An 18,043-nucleotide genomic window follows, 5' to 3' on the forward strand; every position below is an offset into this window, starting at 1 on the left:
TGGGTGGGAACCGGTGCCACAGTCTTCTCTGGGAAACATTACCTTCTGCAGGAGACCTCTGTGAAATGCTTCTGTCCCCAGCTTGAACGAAACAAGATTCCCACCCCACCTGCTTTACTTGTTGGCTTTGAGGGGTGTGTGTGTGTGTGTGTGTGTGTGTGTGTGTGTGTGTTAGGAACAGAACCCAGATCCTATCTTCACACAAGCTAGGCAAGTGTTCTCCGACTCCCCAGCCCTAAGGTTAACCTTTTTCTTTAACTGAAACATTACTTTTTTTTTTCCTTAGGTTGTTATTATTATTACTATTGTGTATGGTTTCACATGTCTGGACACACACGTGGGAGTAGACACGTGTGAACATAAATGTAGAGGCCAAAGGGCCAACCACTGGGGCCCTCTACTTGTCTCAGCACTCAGATTACTAGGATGCACCACCATGCCCAGTTTTGAAAATGTGGCTCCTTGCGATTGAACTTGTGTGATACTTCTGTCCATGGGTATTGGATGGCTGGAGTGTGTGTGTTGCCCAAGCATTTGGAGACCAGAGCAGGATGCCAGATGTCTTCCTCCACTGCCTTCCGCTTGATTGCCTTGATACAGGGTCTCTTCCTAAATCTGAAACCTGCCATTTTCACTAAGCTAGTTGGCCGCCTGCTTCCCCTCCCAATACTGGGATTGCAGACCCATGCAAGACTTTTTACATGAGTGCTAGGGATTTAAACTCAGGTTTTCAAGGTTGTATAGCAGGTGCTCTTAGTCACTGAGACATCAGAATTTCAAACAGCATCTGCTGTGAGGTCTTTGTACCAGCTTAGAACAACCACCAAGCTTTTCCTCCCTTCATTGCACTACATGCTAGGGCCTCTCATTTTTTCTCTTTCTTTTCCTTTTCCTTCCTTCCTTCCTTCCTTCCTTCCTTCCTTCCTTCTTTCTCTTTCTTTCTTTTTCTCTTGTTTTCTTTCTTTCTTTCTCTTTTTATTTTATATGTATGAATATTTTGCCTGCATGTATGTACATATACCACACGCATGCCTGGTGCCTATCAAGGTCAGAAAGACTGAATCAAATCCTCTGGAACTGGAGTTCCAGATGGTTGTGAGTCGCCACGTGGGTGCTGGGAACTGAACTTGGAAGCTTCTGCAAGTAGCAAGTGCTCTAGCCTGCTGAGCCATTTCTCCAACCCCTTTTCTTTCCTTCTTTTTACTATCAGTTGGCAGTGGCCCAGGTTGTAGATTTTCCACCATGAGGGAAGCCATGGTGCTGGCACCTAGCAATGCTGTTCCCTGGGTGATAGTGGGACCTCATACATATTTAGCCTCTTCCCACTGCCCGCACATGCCCACACTGATGGGCTGGACAAAGCACTGCTGAGCTAGGGCCAGCTGTAAAATCACCTACTGCTGGTGTAGGCATACTTTTAAAAACTATTTATGTTTTCATGCCTCTTCCTCCGTACTCCACCCCAATCCCTTCCAACAGCAGGTAGGAGAAAAAGAAGGTTAATGGAGAGAGGGGGTGGAGTTCTCTTTGGCTACTTCCTGCTGGTTAGGGTAGTTGAGTTCCTTGACGCAAGTCCGATATTTGTTGGAGGATATCTCCAACTCCTTCTCATCCAGCTGCATCAACAGCAACCCAGGAGCAGCAGGAGGGGAGCACCAAAAGCTTTCTTTTTCTCTCTCAGAGCCCTCAATTCTCTCTGGGATCTGGCCTTTATTCCCTTTCCAGAGTCCTCGGAATTAAGCTATCTGCCGCTGGCAAAGATCATGCTCCTCTCAGAGCCCACACGAAAGCAAATAGTCTGCTGCTGTGGACAATCAGGAGCAGCCCTGTCTCCCACACCTGAAACATGTTTACATAACATAACTGAGTTGTTAAAGACAACAAAACTTTTCACTACCCACTGGTCCCGGGGTTGGGCTCAGAGGCCTCCATCTGACCCCACCTTCAGAGAGTGCCATCAGAGAGTGGCCAGCAAACCCCAAGCGACCCTTCTTGAAGCTGTGTGGCTGAGTCAAGTGAAAACTGGAACCATTTCTGACCTTAAAGGAGGACAAACACTTCATGTTTCTATAGTGGCATGCAGCTTTTCCCTCTCCTTTGGCTCTGCCCTTCCTCCTTTCTCTCTTTTCCAAACCCTCTGGATTGATTGCTCTCACCATAACACAGAACTCTGAGGGCTCTGTGTGAAGCTCCTTCTAGGAAGAGCTTCTGGCTGTAGTTGTCCTGTTTCAAGCTGTCTTTTAAATAATATATGAATTTAGGAGCTTCCTCTAATCAGTGCTGAGGTGGCATTATTTGGGGGGATGGTGCTGGGCATTAGAAGTCAGGGCCTTGTACATGTTAGACAAGTACTGAGCAACACTCCCACCTTTGAGACCACGTTTTACTGCATGAGCCCAGGCTGGCCTGGAGTTCCCAATACAGCCCAAGCTGGTTTCAATTCATGATCCTCCTACCTCAGTTTTCCAGGTGCTGGATTACAGACATCCACTACAGCATCCACACCCAATTTCATGGCCAAAGCTGTGAGGCTTACTACCTGGGCACCTGGGTCTTTCACCGGAGGCAACTTCTGTTTTCTCTCTCCCCGTGAGCTCAGCTGCGCCACTGTCCCTCTACTCCACATAATGCCTGCCTTCCCTTTATTAACTTTCCCTCTATTTTCTTTCCCAAGGGTTGCTACTTTTCCCAGAATCTTCTCTGGGGATCCCAAATTTGAGAGCAGCCCCAGACAGCTATACACTCATAGTCCAGATCTCTGCAGCAGAAAGTGGCAAAGGGACAGAGGGCAGGGTCAAAGGAGGCTGTGTGGGATCTGATCCTTCTATAAAAAAGTGTCACTGGCCTTTCTCACGCTGGGTCTTGTCACAGAAATTGCCCCCGACAGAGGTCAGGTGGCCTAACACTAAATTTCAGGGGTGGGGGGTGGGGATCAACCTGAATGGGGCTTTGCACGGGGAAGGGGCCCAGCAGACCCACAGGGCTAATGAAGGCACCCAGGCATTGTGCAAGGCCTGCAGGACACCGTGAGGGCATGGCAGGGAGGCTCGGAGAGGTCTTAGCCCTGAACAGAAGAATACCCGTGGCAAGGAAGGCAGGCATTAACTCCAGCACTCGGGCCAAGGGGCCGCATTAACTCCTCAAAGGCCACTGAACAGAGCCTGTGGCTGACAGCTGGACTCTGTCAATCAGGAGAAGCTGGGGGAGAAAGAGTGTGCCACCAGATACAAAAGGACAGAGGAGGTTCAATGGGCCCTGGCAGCTGGGCTGGAGTCACAAGGGCCTGCAAATGTAGGAGACACTGCTGGGGAGCCCAGGGATGAAACTGGGATCCTTTGGGGCTGAAGCTTATTATCATGGTAGGAAAAGTCTTGTTGGGAAGAGTGGCCTAAAGGAAGCTGGCTTCTCAGCCATGCCTGTGTCAGACCCTTGAGCTCGCTCTAGGGAGCTGGTGAAGTCACGATGGCTGGCAAGCGTCACCTTTGTGCGTAAGGTGTGGGAGAGAGGCCCTGCAGGTTTTGTCAAAGGAGTTCACGGAGGGAACAGTGATGGTTTGGATTGTGCAAAAGGATTTTAAAGGACATGATAGATAGGAACACATTAGCTCACCGGAAGGTACGATTCTGGTGCTCCGACTGCATTTTCAAAATAAAGCCTCTGTTTTCTGAGCTTCAATATTAATTTAAATTAGATGTACACAGACAGTTGAGAAACTGCTTGAAAGATAGGGATTAAAGTTGAGGATGGGGGAGGGGCACCTCCCACTGAAAGCCAGTCATTGGAGGCATCATGGCATATTTAGCTCCAGTCTTTTGACTCCGAATCTCTTAAAACATAATTGTGATCAACCGTACATGGTTTGGTAATTTGCTCAATGTGGTGATACAAGCATTTTTCATGCTATTACAAATTCCTGGTAAACATCATTTTTAATGGCTACGTAATATGGATTGTATTTTCAATTTTCATTAAATTTTTGGTTTATCTTCAGCCTGATTGCTTTGAGAGACCTAATTTCTGCCAGTCCTAATCTCCTTCCCTGTTTATCAGGAGTTGTAGCCCTACCTCTTTTCTGAGGAAGGGCAGAGAGGGGACGGGCAGAGAGGGTTACAAAAGGGACAGACAGTAATGCCACCAGTCATTGGCAAGTCCGAGACAAGGTTAGGGCAGGACCACAGCAGACTTTAGTCTCCGGTTCCAGCATTCCCTCTGTGTGTCCATAAACATACTCATCCTTATGGAAATTAACAGAGCCATAGTTCTGGGAAGACCATGACAGAAGGTAACAGCTCATATTAAGTAAAGCAGTGACACACAGGGATTGTGACAACCTGGTAGGAATCAGTAGATGTGTTAGATACTTTCTTGTTGCTGTGACAGAACATCTAAATGAGCCTTATTCAGAAGTCATAGTCTACTCTGGTGGGGAAGGCAAGATGGAATTCCTGATAGCGGGAGCTTGTAGCTAGGGCCCCTCACATCTCTGAAGCAGAGCGGCAGCAGGGAACTGCTGGAACCCAGAGACAAATTTGACTTCAAGTCCTCACCCCTTGTGACCAACTTCTGCTAGTTAAGCCATAGTCCCACAAGTTCTACACCCTCCCCAAACAATGCCACCAGCTGGGGATCAAATATGCAAATATTTAATCCTGTGTGTGTAGAGGTCTGATAGTCAAACCATAATAGCAGGGCTGGCGAGGGGGCTTGCTGGGTAAGGGCACTTCCTGCCAAGACTGTATGACCCAAGTTCAACCCCAGAACCCCCAAGATGGAAACCGACCTCTGCAGGTTTCCCTCTTTCACACATGTACTATAAACAATCTCTTCAACGTCTACCTTCTCCGGGTTCTAAATGTTTGTATAACACCCCAGAACATATCAGATCTCCTTTCTTAAAAGAGGAATTGGAATGTGTGTATGGGGGGGCGGTGGTGGTGGTGGTGGTGGTGATGAGATGGCTCAGCGGTTAAAAACACTGACATGTCTCAAAGAAGATGCAGGTTTGCTTCCTGGCACCTGCGTGGTGGCTCCCAAGCATCTGTGAGTTCAGTTTCAATAAATGCGATGCTCTTCTGTCCTCCTTGGGCTCCAGGCATTCACGTGGTACACAGATTGACATGTAAGGCAAAAATGTCTCCAAAAGAAAACAAACGAACAAAAGAAAAAACAAAACAACAAGAACCCCCCCCCCCAAAAAAAAAAAAAAAAGGAATGAGGGGCAGGCAAGATGGCCCTCTGGGTAAAACATTTGCCATGAACACCTGGCAATCTGAGCTCCATCCCCGTAGCCCATATAAAGGTGGAAGGGGAGAATCCATGACACAGAGCTGTCCTCTGACCTGCACACACGGGCTGTGGCACTTGTGTAGCCGTGTTCACACACACGCACACATACAAAATAATGGTAATAGCAATAATAACAACAAATTATTGCTGTTAACTATTCTTTTTCAAGAAAAAACGAAATAATGACTTTTTCCAGTGAAGAAATCATACTAGCTGTTCAGTTGATTAGTGGACACAGCCAGCCTGTGTGTATGTGCTTTTGGGTGTTTGTGCATGGCATGACATGCACAGCCAAGCACACTACATTTCCATGATGTATGTGTGCATATGAGGAGTGTCCCATAGAGTACAGAAACAGGTTAGTGGACAGCCTCCATTTTGTCCATTGAGCCATCTCCCTAGCCCAGTTCTGTGACTTTTAACCTACATATTGGTTCTTGCACTCACTAGTCCAAACAGGACACAAAATAGTCAGTTGCCTGACCCTGAAAACCCCTCTGTAATCAAGCACATGCCCCTTGAGATGTAGTAGCTCCCATCCACCCCCCCACCATTCTAGTTGTGACTTTTTCAGGATTCCATGTGAGTGAGATCACGAATCGGGCAAGCCACTGAAAACTGGCATCTTCCTCTGACTGTGATGCCATTGAGATCCAGCCCAGGCACGACGATCTACAGCTGGACTGCTGTTGATTCATTCATTCAAGGAAGGAGAGTTGGGCGCATGGATGGGAGGGTTGCTATACGGGTCTGCAGACAGATTTGGCTAGATCACACATTTTTGTTTCCCATGGGTAGATCAGCCAGGGGTCAGCTTTCTAGGTCATGTGAAAGTGGGCTGTGTCACTTTATGAGAAGTGGCTAGGATGTTTCAGGGTGACTGCTCTGTGTTTACATTTCTATCCCCAGAGTATGAAAGTTCCAGCTGTTCTACATTCTCATCAGCACTTAAGATGGCCTGTGGCTTTTTTTTTTAAACTAACAATTTCTGTTCTTTGACAGTTTCATGCATATATTTATAATATGTTCTTAGCTACTCTGGCGTTTTCGATTTTTAAATCTCACTTATTTGTTTGTTTGTGCATTGGAAGGTGCATAGGTCATGGCACCTATTTGGTAGTAAAAGGAAAACTCGGGGGAATTAGCTCTCTCCTTCTAGCATGTGACTACAAAGGATCAAATTCGGGCTGTCCGGCTTGTCAGCAGGGGCCTTTACCTGCTGAGCTGTCTCAGTGGCCCATGCTGCTGTATTTTGCTTTAGCCACTGTGACTTGGATGCGATATGTCCTCTTGGCCCCGATGTTCATTTCCCTAATGGCTCATGATGCTGAACATCTTTTCCTGTTGATTTGCCACCTGTTGTCCTTGCCCTTGTTCTGCATGGAGTCTCTAAGCTTTTTGACCGTTTTAAATTTAGCTGTTAGGTCTTATTTTTTATCATTTGTGTGTATGTGTGTGTGTGTGTGTGTGTGTGTATGTGTGTGTGTGCAGACACCCATGGAGGCTGGAGGTGTTGTGTGCCTTTTTGAGCAGCCATCTGAGTCCCAATCAGAATGAAAAGGCTGGCTCATCCTGCTTGCCAGGTTGAGACATCTAAGAAGAGGGGACCTCCGTTGAAGCATTGCCTATTTTAGATATCTTTGTGCACATGTTCTTGATATCCAATTCAGGAGGGAGAGACTAGCTGTAGGTGGTACCATCCCTAGACTGGCAGGTGAGCCTGGGCTGTATGTGAAAGTCACCTGAGTCAGTTGGGGGGACTAGCCAGTACTCAGCTTCTTCCAGAGTTCTTGCCTCTGTTCCTGCACCGACCTCCCTCAGGGAGAGGTTAGTGACCTTGAAGTGGAAGAGTTTCCAAAATAAGTGCTTGTTTTCGGTCAGAATCTTCGATAACAGCAGTAGGAGCACAAGCCAGGAGAGAGATCTTTGCTTCACATGAGGAAAGCTGGCAAAAATGTGCTCTTCAAAGACTCAGCACAGATGTCCAGACAGATGCTTTCTCAGCAACTGCTGATTGCTGAGTCTAGAGAGGAATCCAAGAGACAAAGAAGAGGGTGCAGGGAGAAGGCAAATCTAAGCATTTGTGAGGAAGACTACTGCTGCTCTGAGTTTTGGCTCCTCAAAGGGAAGAAGAAAGAAATGAGGAGAATGATCCCTTACATTCATCCTGTGCCTGGGTCACCTAATTAAATAGCCCAGAAATCCCAAGAGGTACGGGTTCCTTCGACAGAAACAGGCTTGGACTTTAGGAATTTGCCTGAGAGTTTCAGTGGAGGGTACCGCCTGGATGCAGGTGGTGAGCTGTCTCCACCCACAATCCTCCTCCAGTTGAGTTCCCCCGAGCACTCAGATGGCACAGCAGCGGAGCTGGTCACTTAGGGTGACTCCACTATGTGAAGTGCCATAGTCCTGCTGACTTTCAGCATTCAGAAGCAACCCGGATACTCGAGTCTGCGAGTCCTCTCTCATCCCTGTGTCCCTTGAGGAAGGAGCCTAGTGTACTCCAAAATGTTATCTTAGTCTATTGCTTGCTTCTCTAGAGGACCTTGACTGATGGCAGTCTCATTTCACAGAAAGGAAAACTGACACCCAAGGCCCTCTTTGCAAAACTAGGATTTGGCCCCAGATGATGGGGTTCCAAGTTATCCTGCCTAAACCACTAGAGGCCTGCCTTCCGAGTCCTGCATAGTAGTGTAATTTCTGAGAGGACACTGTGGGAGCATGAGCTGAGAAACATGGGACCCAGTGTCTCCTTCCCAAACTATCAGGGCCACGTCATTTAGGTGAGGATTCTCAGGGGCAGGGGCCACTTCCCTCAGACAGGAGTACAGAGATGAGGATGGCTCTAACAAAGGCAAAGAGGACTTACCTAAATGGGGGTGGGGAATGGATGCCTCCAACTTTATTAACATCATCCCACATACCCACACTACAGTTTTCAAGATCCCTTTCCTTCCCAGTCTTGGTCTTTAGTTTCAGAGTAAACACTTTGGGGCGGGGGTTGAACCTTCGGTCCTTTTGTGGGGATGAACATTCAGCACGCACTGCGATCTGGCCAGTCCCAGGATGAAACTCTTGATTTCATTTTCTGCAGTGTCAGCCATGTGGCTACAAGAGATAAGGGTCTCTTTCCCAACACACGCAGAAGCTTTTGGGATATTTAGTCATCTCTTGAACTGGGAATTTGTGAGCTCATGCTTCCTTCTTACACTGTTCAACATTAGGAGAAAATGGTTTGTTCCTTTATATTTATTAGTTTGGAAAAAATGCTCAAAAGTAGTACCACAGACACAATACCTCAACCCTCTGCTTCTTGTAGATGGTGGACTGGGAATATGCAACAGTTACATTTTTATAAACCCTATTGCCAGATCCCTGAAAATGAAACCATCAGCATCTTTAAATCTAATCCAATTAAAGAACCACTTCCAGAAACTCCAGGACCAATTTAAGTACCTCACCTTAAAATTCTCTTCCTAAGAATGACTCTTGATACCAAGATCTGTATCAGTTTAGGTCTTCCACAGAAACAGAACCATCAGAAGATGATAGGGAGAGAGGAGAGAGTGGAGAGAGAGAGAGAGAGAGAGAGAGAGAGAGAGAGAGAGAGAGATTTACAAGAAGAATCCAGCAGTTGCTCAGTCTATGAGGCTGAATGTCTCAGCTGGTCTTCAGTATATGCTAACATCCTAAAATAGGCTCTAATGCCAGTGAAGGAATGGACTTGCCGCAAGAACAAGAGCAAGCAGACAAAGAGCAAACTTCCTTTTTCTATATCTGTTATATAGGCTGCTAGCAGAAGGTGTGTCCCAGATTAAAGGTGGATCTTCTCACTTCAAATGATTTAACTAAGAAAGAAAAAAAACCCTCAAAGTTGTATCCAGCCACCTGGATTTTAGTTCATTCCAGATGTTGTCAAGTTGACAAGCAAGAATAGCCATTGTAAAAGTATCTTTTATTCCCCTGATTTAATTGTCATCCCAGGAGTTCACTGCCTCTGTCTGCTTAGCATAGGCCTAGTCCTGGAAGCTTCTAGTCTCCATACAATCTAATCTAGGCCTAGAATGTTTTCAGCCTCTGAGACTTATTGCTAAATAAATTTACCCTGTCTAGCTTTTTCTGAATTCTGTCTGGCTGGTTCATCTCAGCTGGTCTAGCTCAAATTCCTTTCCCAGCTGACTAATTCAAACTGGCTTCTCTCAACTTTGGACTGAATTGCTCTTCTTGGCCTCAAACTAACTCTAGCAATCTGTTCTTATCTTCTGGATCCTTCTCATTCTCTGGCTCATTCTATCTTCATTTGTGTCTAGCTTGTTCTCTCTTCAGCTTGCTCTGTAAAACTGTCTCCTCTCCCTCATTCTCTTAAGTAGCTTCCCTTTCCTCTTTCTTCATGTGAGAGTTGGGTATATTCTATTCTGTCAAATCTTTCTCTGACTCATCACTTTTTCTACCACTCAATTGGACATCACTTTCAAATATGGGTGCTTCCTTCTACCAACTAACTTTACCTTTATTGTTTGGAATTAAAAGTGTGTACCATCACACCTGGACCCAAGATTTTCTTTACCTAAAACTTGCTCTATACCAGGATGGTCTTGGACTCAATCAATGTGCTTGATTCTGTCTCCTGGATTAAAGGTGTATGCCACCACTGCCCAGAGTGTCTACATTCCAACTGGATCACACCGACTTAGAGGGTCTTTGGATGTGATCTCTTGCCGGAACAGCCATGTTCTGAATTAAAATTCTTCTACAAGCCATCTCAAGACTCTCTTGTCATCTTGACACACAATCACATCTCCTTATGTCATGGTTAATTTCCAAATTAAAACAATAAGCAGGCCATAATTATGCCTAACATGATATAAGCATCCCTTGGACAACCACAAATGCAATATAAATTTAGAATAAGTGGCAATGTGCTTGAAGGGTACTCTTTCAGTATCTCAAACTTCAATATGATAAACACTGATATTCTCTTAATTGATGTTACAGCACATGAAAATGAAATTGTGAAAGGGTCAGTCAGATCCAGGCAGCAGCTGCGGTGGCTCAGTTTCTCTGTAGCTCTCCCTGTCTCCCTTTTGGTTTCTGGAACCATGGCCCCTGGTGTGGCTGTCTCTGATGGTGTCATCAAGGCGTTCAATGACGCGAATGCTCACAAGTCCTCTTCACCAAAGGAAGTGAAGGAATGCAAGAAGGCAGTGCCATTCTGCCTGCATGAGGACAAGAAGAACATCATCCTGAAGGAGGGCAAGGAGATCCCGGTAGGAGATGTGGGGCAGACTGTGGGCAACCCCTACACCGCTTTCGTCAAGATGCTGCCAGACAAGGACTGCCGCTCTGCTCTCTATGATGCAACCTATGAGATCAAGGAGCAAGGAAGACCCGGTGTTCATCTTCTGGGCCCCCAAGAGTGCATTCCTTAAAAGCAAAACGGTCTGTGCCAGCTCCAAGGATGCTATCAAGAAGAAGCTGACAGGAATTACGAGCAAACTGGTAGGAAGTGGTCAAGGAGAGCTGCACAATGCCAGAAAAGCTAGGTCTCCCTGGAGGGCAGCCTCCAGGCCCCTGCCTGGAGCATCTAGCAGCCCCAGACCTGCTCTTGGGTGTTGCAGGCTTCCCCTTTCCTGCCAGACTGGGTGGGGGAATCGTAGCAGAAGAAGGGCAACCCCTTCACCACAGTTGCCAAACGACCCCCTCACTCCTTGGACTGTCCTCTTCCTTCCATCCCTGATGGTTCTGGCCTTCCCAAACTGATGTTGATCTTCTTATTCCTCTTGGGTTGAAGCAGACCAAGTTCTGTCCCAGACACCCAGTTTGGGGGGAGCCTTTTTTTTTTTTTAACAACATCCCCACTCCTCATTCCTCCCCATGCCATGCTGCCAACTTCTAACTACAATAGTGACTCTGTGCTTGTCTGGTTTAGTTCTGTGTGGAAATGAAATATGGAAATGACCCCTCCCTGCAGCACTGGTTGCCCTCTCCTTTCCCTTGATCTTGGCCGCTCATGAAAGCAGGATCAGTAAGGGACCTTCAATTAACAAACAGGGATGGAGAGATGGCTCAGAGGTTAAGAGCACTGGCTCCTCTTCTAGAGGTCCTGAGTTCAATCCCCAGCAACTACATAGCAGCTCACAGCCATCTGTGATGAGATCTAGTGCCCTCTTCTGGCGTGCAGGTGTACATGCAGGCGATGTATTATATACATAAAAAATAAAAAACCAAACAAACACAATAAACAAAGCTAATTCAAAAAAGAAGAAATTGAGGGGAAAAACACAGAGATCTTTACAAACACATTCTTAACAGAAACACGCATGTCAACTATAACTAAAAAAAAGAAGAAAAACACAGAAATATTTACAAACACATTCTTAACAGAAACACGCATGTCAACTATAATTCTCATTTCTGGCCTTAGCTGGTATTTTATAACTACCTCCCTCTACTACCCATTCTGTATTTATTCCACCCTCAGCAAGCACCTCAGCAGGTCTTACCTCTTTCTCTGGAGGAGTGACCCATACCTTTATTCCTGAAGGTCTGTGCTCTTTGTCATCCTGCCTGGATTAGACTGTTGTAGTTTCCCATTGCTTTAATGACAGGGCACAGTAGCAGCAAGTGATGCCTTAAAGAGTCTCCTCCAATCCAGACATAATTCTTCTTACCTCTATTGTGGAGAAGCAATCTAATTTCCCCATGGTAACCTGGATCAATCACCCCTCCTGACACTGTTACTCCTTTCTTGGCCTCTTGGTTTAAGGAAATCAAGAAACCCAAAGTGGCCAGGAGAAAGTCTGAGCTTCCAGTTCAATGGGATGTTTGCTGTGTTTCCTGACAGGAGTGCTCCTCATTCTGGAACCAAAACATTTAGGCCAGCAGAACTTAAGGTCATGGGAACAGGAAGCAAAACTCTTCCTAGTGGATCACTAGGTGTGATAGTGAATGATACTATCCTTTTTCCCACTCCTTGATTCATGGACTGTGGATTCTGGCTATAGGAGAAACCATACCGTATATTGGATGCTGATACAAAGCATGTATCATCTTTCTAGGGAACCCTTCCCCAGCCCATCAGGCTGCTGCCACCCGATTGGCACTGTAGCTGGGTCTTCAAGAGGCCACTCCGTCTTTCTATCAGGCCAAGATAGTAAGGAACATGGCAAGACCTGTGGGCTGCATGATCATGGGCCTACTGTTGCAATTCTCTGGCTATGGGGTGGGTGGGTTGATTGGAGGCAATACTGTGTGGAGTACCAGGATGGTGGATAAGGCATTCTGTAAGTCCATAGATGGTGGTTTTGGCAGAGGCATGCAGGAAGAACAAATCCATAACCAGAATAAGTATCTACTCCAGTAAGTACAAAGCGTTTTCCTTTCCATGGAGGAAGTGGTCCAGTGAAGCCAACCTGCCACCAGCTCACTGGCTGACCACCCCAGGGAATGGTACCACATTTGGGGCTCAGTGTCAGTCTCTGCTGTTGGCAGACATGGCACTCCGCAGCAGCTGCAGCCACGTCAGCCTTGGTGAGTGGAAGTCCACGTTGCTGAGCCTGTGCATAAACCTGGCTCTGCCACCATGGTTACCTTGTTTATGGGCCCCACTGGGCAAAGACAGGAATGGCTGGTGAAAGAGGGTGACTGTCCACAGAACTGCTCATCTGCTCTACTTGATTACTGAGCTCCTCGTCTGATGAAGTCACCACTTGATGAGTATTTACATAGGACACAGGTATCTTCAGATCCCTCACCCATTTGCAGAGAGCTATCCACGTTCTTCTTCCCCTGACAACTTCCTAATCAATTTTCTAATCATGCTCTGCCCAAGTCCCTGACTGTGTAGCCAGTTCATTCGCTACAGCTCACAAATCAATGGACAATTGCACATCTGGTCATTTCTCCTTCCAGACAAACTGTATTTCTCCTTCCAGACCATGTATACTGCCCAGAGTTCTGCAAAGTATGAAGATCTCCCTTCACCAATGTCTTTCAGGGTTGTCATGCTGTAGCCGTCCACTTCTGGGTGGCACCTGAATAATGGGCAGAACAGTCAGAAACCAATCCCTTGTCTTCTCTTCCTCAGTCGGCCAATTATAGGGCACAGCCATGAGGCTCTAGGTGCATGTGTGGCAGCAGATGGCATCGTAAGTAACAGGAGAAGAAACCATAGGTATTTGGGCAACTTCTTCATGTAACTTGCTTGTGCCTTCAAGACATTTGTGGGTCTAATCATGAATATACCACTTTTATTTGATGATGGGTTGTTGCTGTGGACCTCCTACTTTATGACTTAGTGGATCAGATAACATCCAGCTCATGATGGACAGCTCAGGTGGCATGGTAACATGGCGGCCCATTGTCAAAAGTTCGGTTTCCACCAAGGCCCAATAGCAGGCCAAGTGCTGTCTCTCAAAGGGAGAATAGTTGTGTGCATCTTATGGTAGCGCCTTGCTCCAAAATCCCAAAGGTCTCTTCTGTGATTCAGCTATGGGGCCTGCCAAAGGGCTCCAGACAGCATCCCTAGCTACCTCTGACACCTTAAGTACCATCAGCTCTGCCAAATCGTATGGTCTGAGTGGTAGAGCAGCCTGCACAGCAGCCTGGACCTGTTGCAGAGCCTTCTTCTGTTCCAGGTTCCGCTCGAAGCCAGCAGCTTTCAGGCTTACTTGGTGCATGGAATCCAAACAGGCTCATTACATACCTCTTGGTGGTTGGCGGGGCCAGGTGCAATAACTTATTCTATATCTTAGAAGGAATATCTCTGCATGCCCTATACTACTGGACTCTTAGAAATTTCACTGGGGAAGAAGGCTCTTGACTTTTGGTTGAACTTATTTCTCATCTTCTGATACGCATGTGCGTTATCAATGAGTCCAAAAGAGTTTCTATCTCCCTGATCACTCGGTCCAATAAGCATCATGTCATCAATAGAGTGGACCAATGTGATATCTGTGGAAGAGACAGAGGGCCAAGATCCCTCCTTTTATGACACAGGGCTGAAGAGTTAATACGTCCCTTGTAAAGGTACACTGCTGGCCTTGCCAACTGAAAGAAAATTGCCTCTAATAGTCCTTACGGACAGGTATTGGTTAAAAAAAAAAAGGCATTTGCTAGATCGATAGCTGCATACCATGTACCAGGAGAGGTCTTCATCTGCTCAAGTTAGGAACCCCATCTGGTACAGCAGCTGCGGTTTGAGTCACTACCTGATTTAGGTTTTGCTAGTCAACCGTCATTCTCCACAATCTGTTTGTTCTCTGCACAGGCCAGACAGGAGAATTAGAGGGATCTAGAGTGGGAACACCCCTGCATCATTCAAGTCCTTGATGGTGGTGGCACTAAATTCTGTATTTCCTCCAGGGACACAATGCTGTTTTTGTATCACTGTTTTCTCTGGCAGAGGCAATTCTAAAGGCTTCCATTTTAGCCTTTCCAACCATAATAGCCCTCACCCCCCAGAGAAGAGAACCAGTGTGAGAATTCTGCCAACTTTCTAAGTAGATCTATCCCAGTTACCTATTCTGGGCCTGGGGAAATGACCCCAGGATGAGTTCATGGACACACTGTGAGTCAGACTTCAGCCAAAACTCCATTAATTACCTGACCTCCATAAGCCCCTGAATGAAAATGAGGACATGACCTCTCCAAGAGATGGGTGAGGAGGTTTTTATTGTAGAAGTGAGGAAGAGACCAGCCTGGGGCATCTGGAACCAGGTCATGAGAGGAAAAAGCGAAGGGGCAGCCAGAGGGCAGGGAAGGGGGCAAGAGAGGAAGAGAAGAGAGCTAAGAGGGCAAAGGGGCCAGGAAGGAGCCAAAAGGAGAGCAAAGGGCATGGCTGAAATGGCAGGTTTATATAGGAAAGAGAAGTTGGAGGAAGTGAAGCCATGCCCCTGAGCTGGACAGGGTAGGGGGTGTGGTGAGAAGTGCTGGGAGGAGCCACAGGTCTTGAGTGAGCCTAAGGGCTAGGTGAGTACTTTGGTATGCTAATAGACCCCACAGTTAGCCACTTGTCCTGGGTTTCTTTGGGACCTGATTGCCCTTACTTTAAGTGGAGTGTCATAGTGTTTCTTGGGGTCTCCCAGAGTAAGTGTCAATTTACAGCCAGTAGCCAACAGGCCCCAGAAAGTCTGATTGTTTCCTTTCTTCCTGTGTACAGTTAGCCTTGTAAAATGCCATAGTCCCCCTAGGGAAGGATGGGAGAAGGGGAAAGGAGAAGCTAACAGTAAAACTTTTAGGTGTTTTACTCAAGGCTTTTCCACAGTGATACAAAAACCTGGCCATCCCTTCATTCAAGAGGTTCTGGGTCTGCAAACTGGCTCAAGTCTAGAAATTGGGCCATAGGCCAAAATTCCCTTTTGCCATGATCTAATGTAAACTTTCTTTCATTTGTTTGAGAATTTTTCTGCTTATACAGATCAAACAAAAACACAGTAGGCTACTTATCTATTTCATGCCTGGTACCAAAATACCATAATTGATGATCCAGTGCCAAAGGTCCATACAAGTTATGCCACAATAAGGATCACTTTGCCTGTGTTGCCCGTTGCTGGTCAGGGCATTGATGGACATTGCTTTGTCCATGCTGCCTGTGATCACCTTGCCCCTGGAGATTCAGTGCTGCCACCTGGCCCCTGCTACCCCCAGGGCCCAATTAAACCCATTTCACTTAATTCATTCAACTGAGCAGCATTGCCTTCAACCCTAAGAAAATGGCCCCAACCCTGAGTAGTGTCTCCAACCCACAAGAAAAAGGATGGCAACAAAGTTCTTCAGATGTACTGGTGCCTCTTTCACCGACCATTTTACATCTAATATGACTTCTGGGTTTTCCCATCATGGAGGGTTAGGTTTTACACAGTGTACCCACTCGAGCGTTGCGATTTCTCTGAGCTGTAAAATCTCCACCACTATCCCACACCCTTAAAATCCATTCCCCAGGCTTCTGCTTGAATGAATTAGCAAACTCATTAATCTCTTTAGTAGTGTAGTGTACCTTCTCATGAACTATACTTTCCATGTACCCTCTAGGAGCCTGCTTAGCCTTAAGTATGTGTCTTAGTTGGAGTTCTATTGCTGTGAAGGGACACTATGACAATGGCAATTCTTATAAAAGAGAGCATTTAATTGGCGCATACTTATAGTTTCAGAGGTTTAGTGCATTATCATTATGGCAGGGAGCATGGCAGTATGCAGATAGACACGGTACTGGAAACTAGCTTGAGAGTTCTACATCTTGCTCCACAAGCAGTAGGAAGAGAAAGAGGGGGGTGCCTAGCTTAAGCATTTGAAACCCTAATGACACACTTTCTCCAACAAAGCCACACCTACTCCAACAAGGGCATACCTCCTAATCCTTCTCAAATACTGCTATTCCCTTATGAATAAGCATTCAAATATATGAGCATATGGGAGCCATTCTTATTCAAATTACCACAGTCTAGTTATAGGTTTAAAGGCAACTATCATCTGTATCTTCTTTAGAGAAAGTCACTGCTGGATTAGCAGACAATGAAGGGTTAATTTTCCTAATCAAAGGCAATATTTCAGGGGGTGTATGGGTATATTCTGCTAAGGGTAGAGACATTACTTCCTCAGTTGAGATAAAACCTTGAAAACCAGCCAGGCACAGGGGAGTACACCTATAATCCAAGCACTAAGGGAGGCAGAGGCAGGAGGATCTCTGTGAATTTGAGGTCAGCCTGGTCTACAAAGTGAGTCCAGCACAGCCAAGGCTACACAGAGAGATTCTGTCTCCCAGAATGGGAGACCCTTGAGAACCTGAGGGTTCACCCACACATTACAATCCCAATTTACAGGATTTCATTCTTTATCAGCTAATGTCCTTATTTTAACCACTGACACCCTGAGACTAGAGTTTTTGCTGTATTTTAGGCAACCTTATAATGAGGGCTTTGGTTTGATTTTCCATGACTTGACCTCTGTTGCTGCTGGAGAGAAGATTCTCTTCCAGGGCACACGTAAACACCTTTAGACTGTTTATGTGCATCTGGAGCCTGTCAGTCTTATCACTGAGTTCACAGTCGCCCTTCACCTTATTCTGAGATGGGAAGGTGGTTAATTATATCATGGAGCTCATTCTTTTTCCTTGTCAATTTCTTTGTCAAAAAGATGGTAGGAGAAACCAACCATACCATCATTTTTCTCATCTTCATACAAATTGTCAAATGTTTTATATACAGAGTTACCAAATCCATTGCCTCTCACAGCTAGTGAATCAGGATAATCATGCACATTTGTCTCCTTAAGTTTGTAAAAGAGTTCACACCATGGGCTTTCGGTAGCCTGCTAGCTTCTAGGAGAGGTTTCAGTAACTGTATGTGCTGGCAAATTGGAAAAGCCGCCACAGCCACCAAATAGATTTGAACACCCAGTCCCTAGTTGATGGAACTGTTTTGGGAAGGATTAGGACATGTGGCCTTGTGGGAGAAGGTACATCACTGGGGGTGTGCTTTGTGGTTTCAAAAGCCCAGGCCAGGTTCAGTATTTCTCCTTTCCTCTAAGATGAAGAGAGTATATAAGTTCTCAGCTGCTGCTCCAGCTCCATGCCTGCCTGCTGCCTTGCTCCCCGTAATAATGGTCATGGACTGACCCTCTGAAACTGTGAGCAGGCCCCCAGTTAAATACTTTCCTTTATAGGTTGATCATGGTGTCTCTTCACAGCAATAGAAAAGTAATTATGAAAAGGTTTCCTTCCTTCCTTCCTTCCTTCCTTCCTTCCTTCCTTCCTTCCTTC

General features: G+C 46.2%; 1 pseudogene; it reads left to right on the forward strand.

The window, feature by feature from the left end:
• The first annotated feature begins 10,385 nt into the window (after positions 1-10,385).
• Positions 10,386-11,023, forward strand: LOC129670952 (cofilin-1-like; annotated as a pseudogene).
• The last annotated feature ends 7,020 nt before the right edge of the window (positions 11,024-18,043 follow it).

The sequence above is a fragment of the Psammomys obesus genome, unplaced genomic scaffold (genome assembly GCF_907164565.1).
Source record: "Psammomys obesus unplaced genomic scaffold, mPsaObe1.curated_primary_1811, whole genome shotgun sequence".
Classification (NCBI taxonomy): Eukaryota; Metazoa; Chordata; class Mammalia; order Rodentia; family Muridae; genus Psammomys; species Psammomys obesus.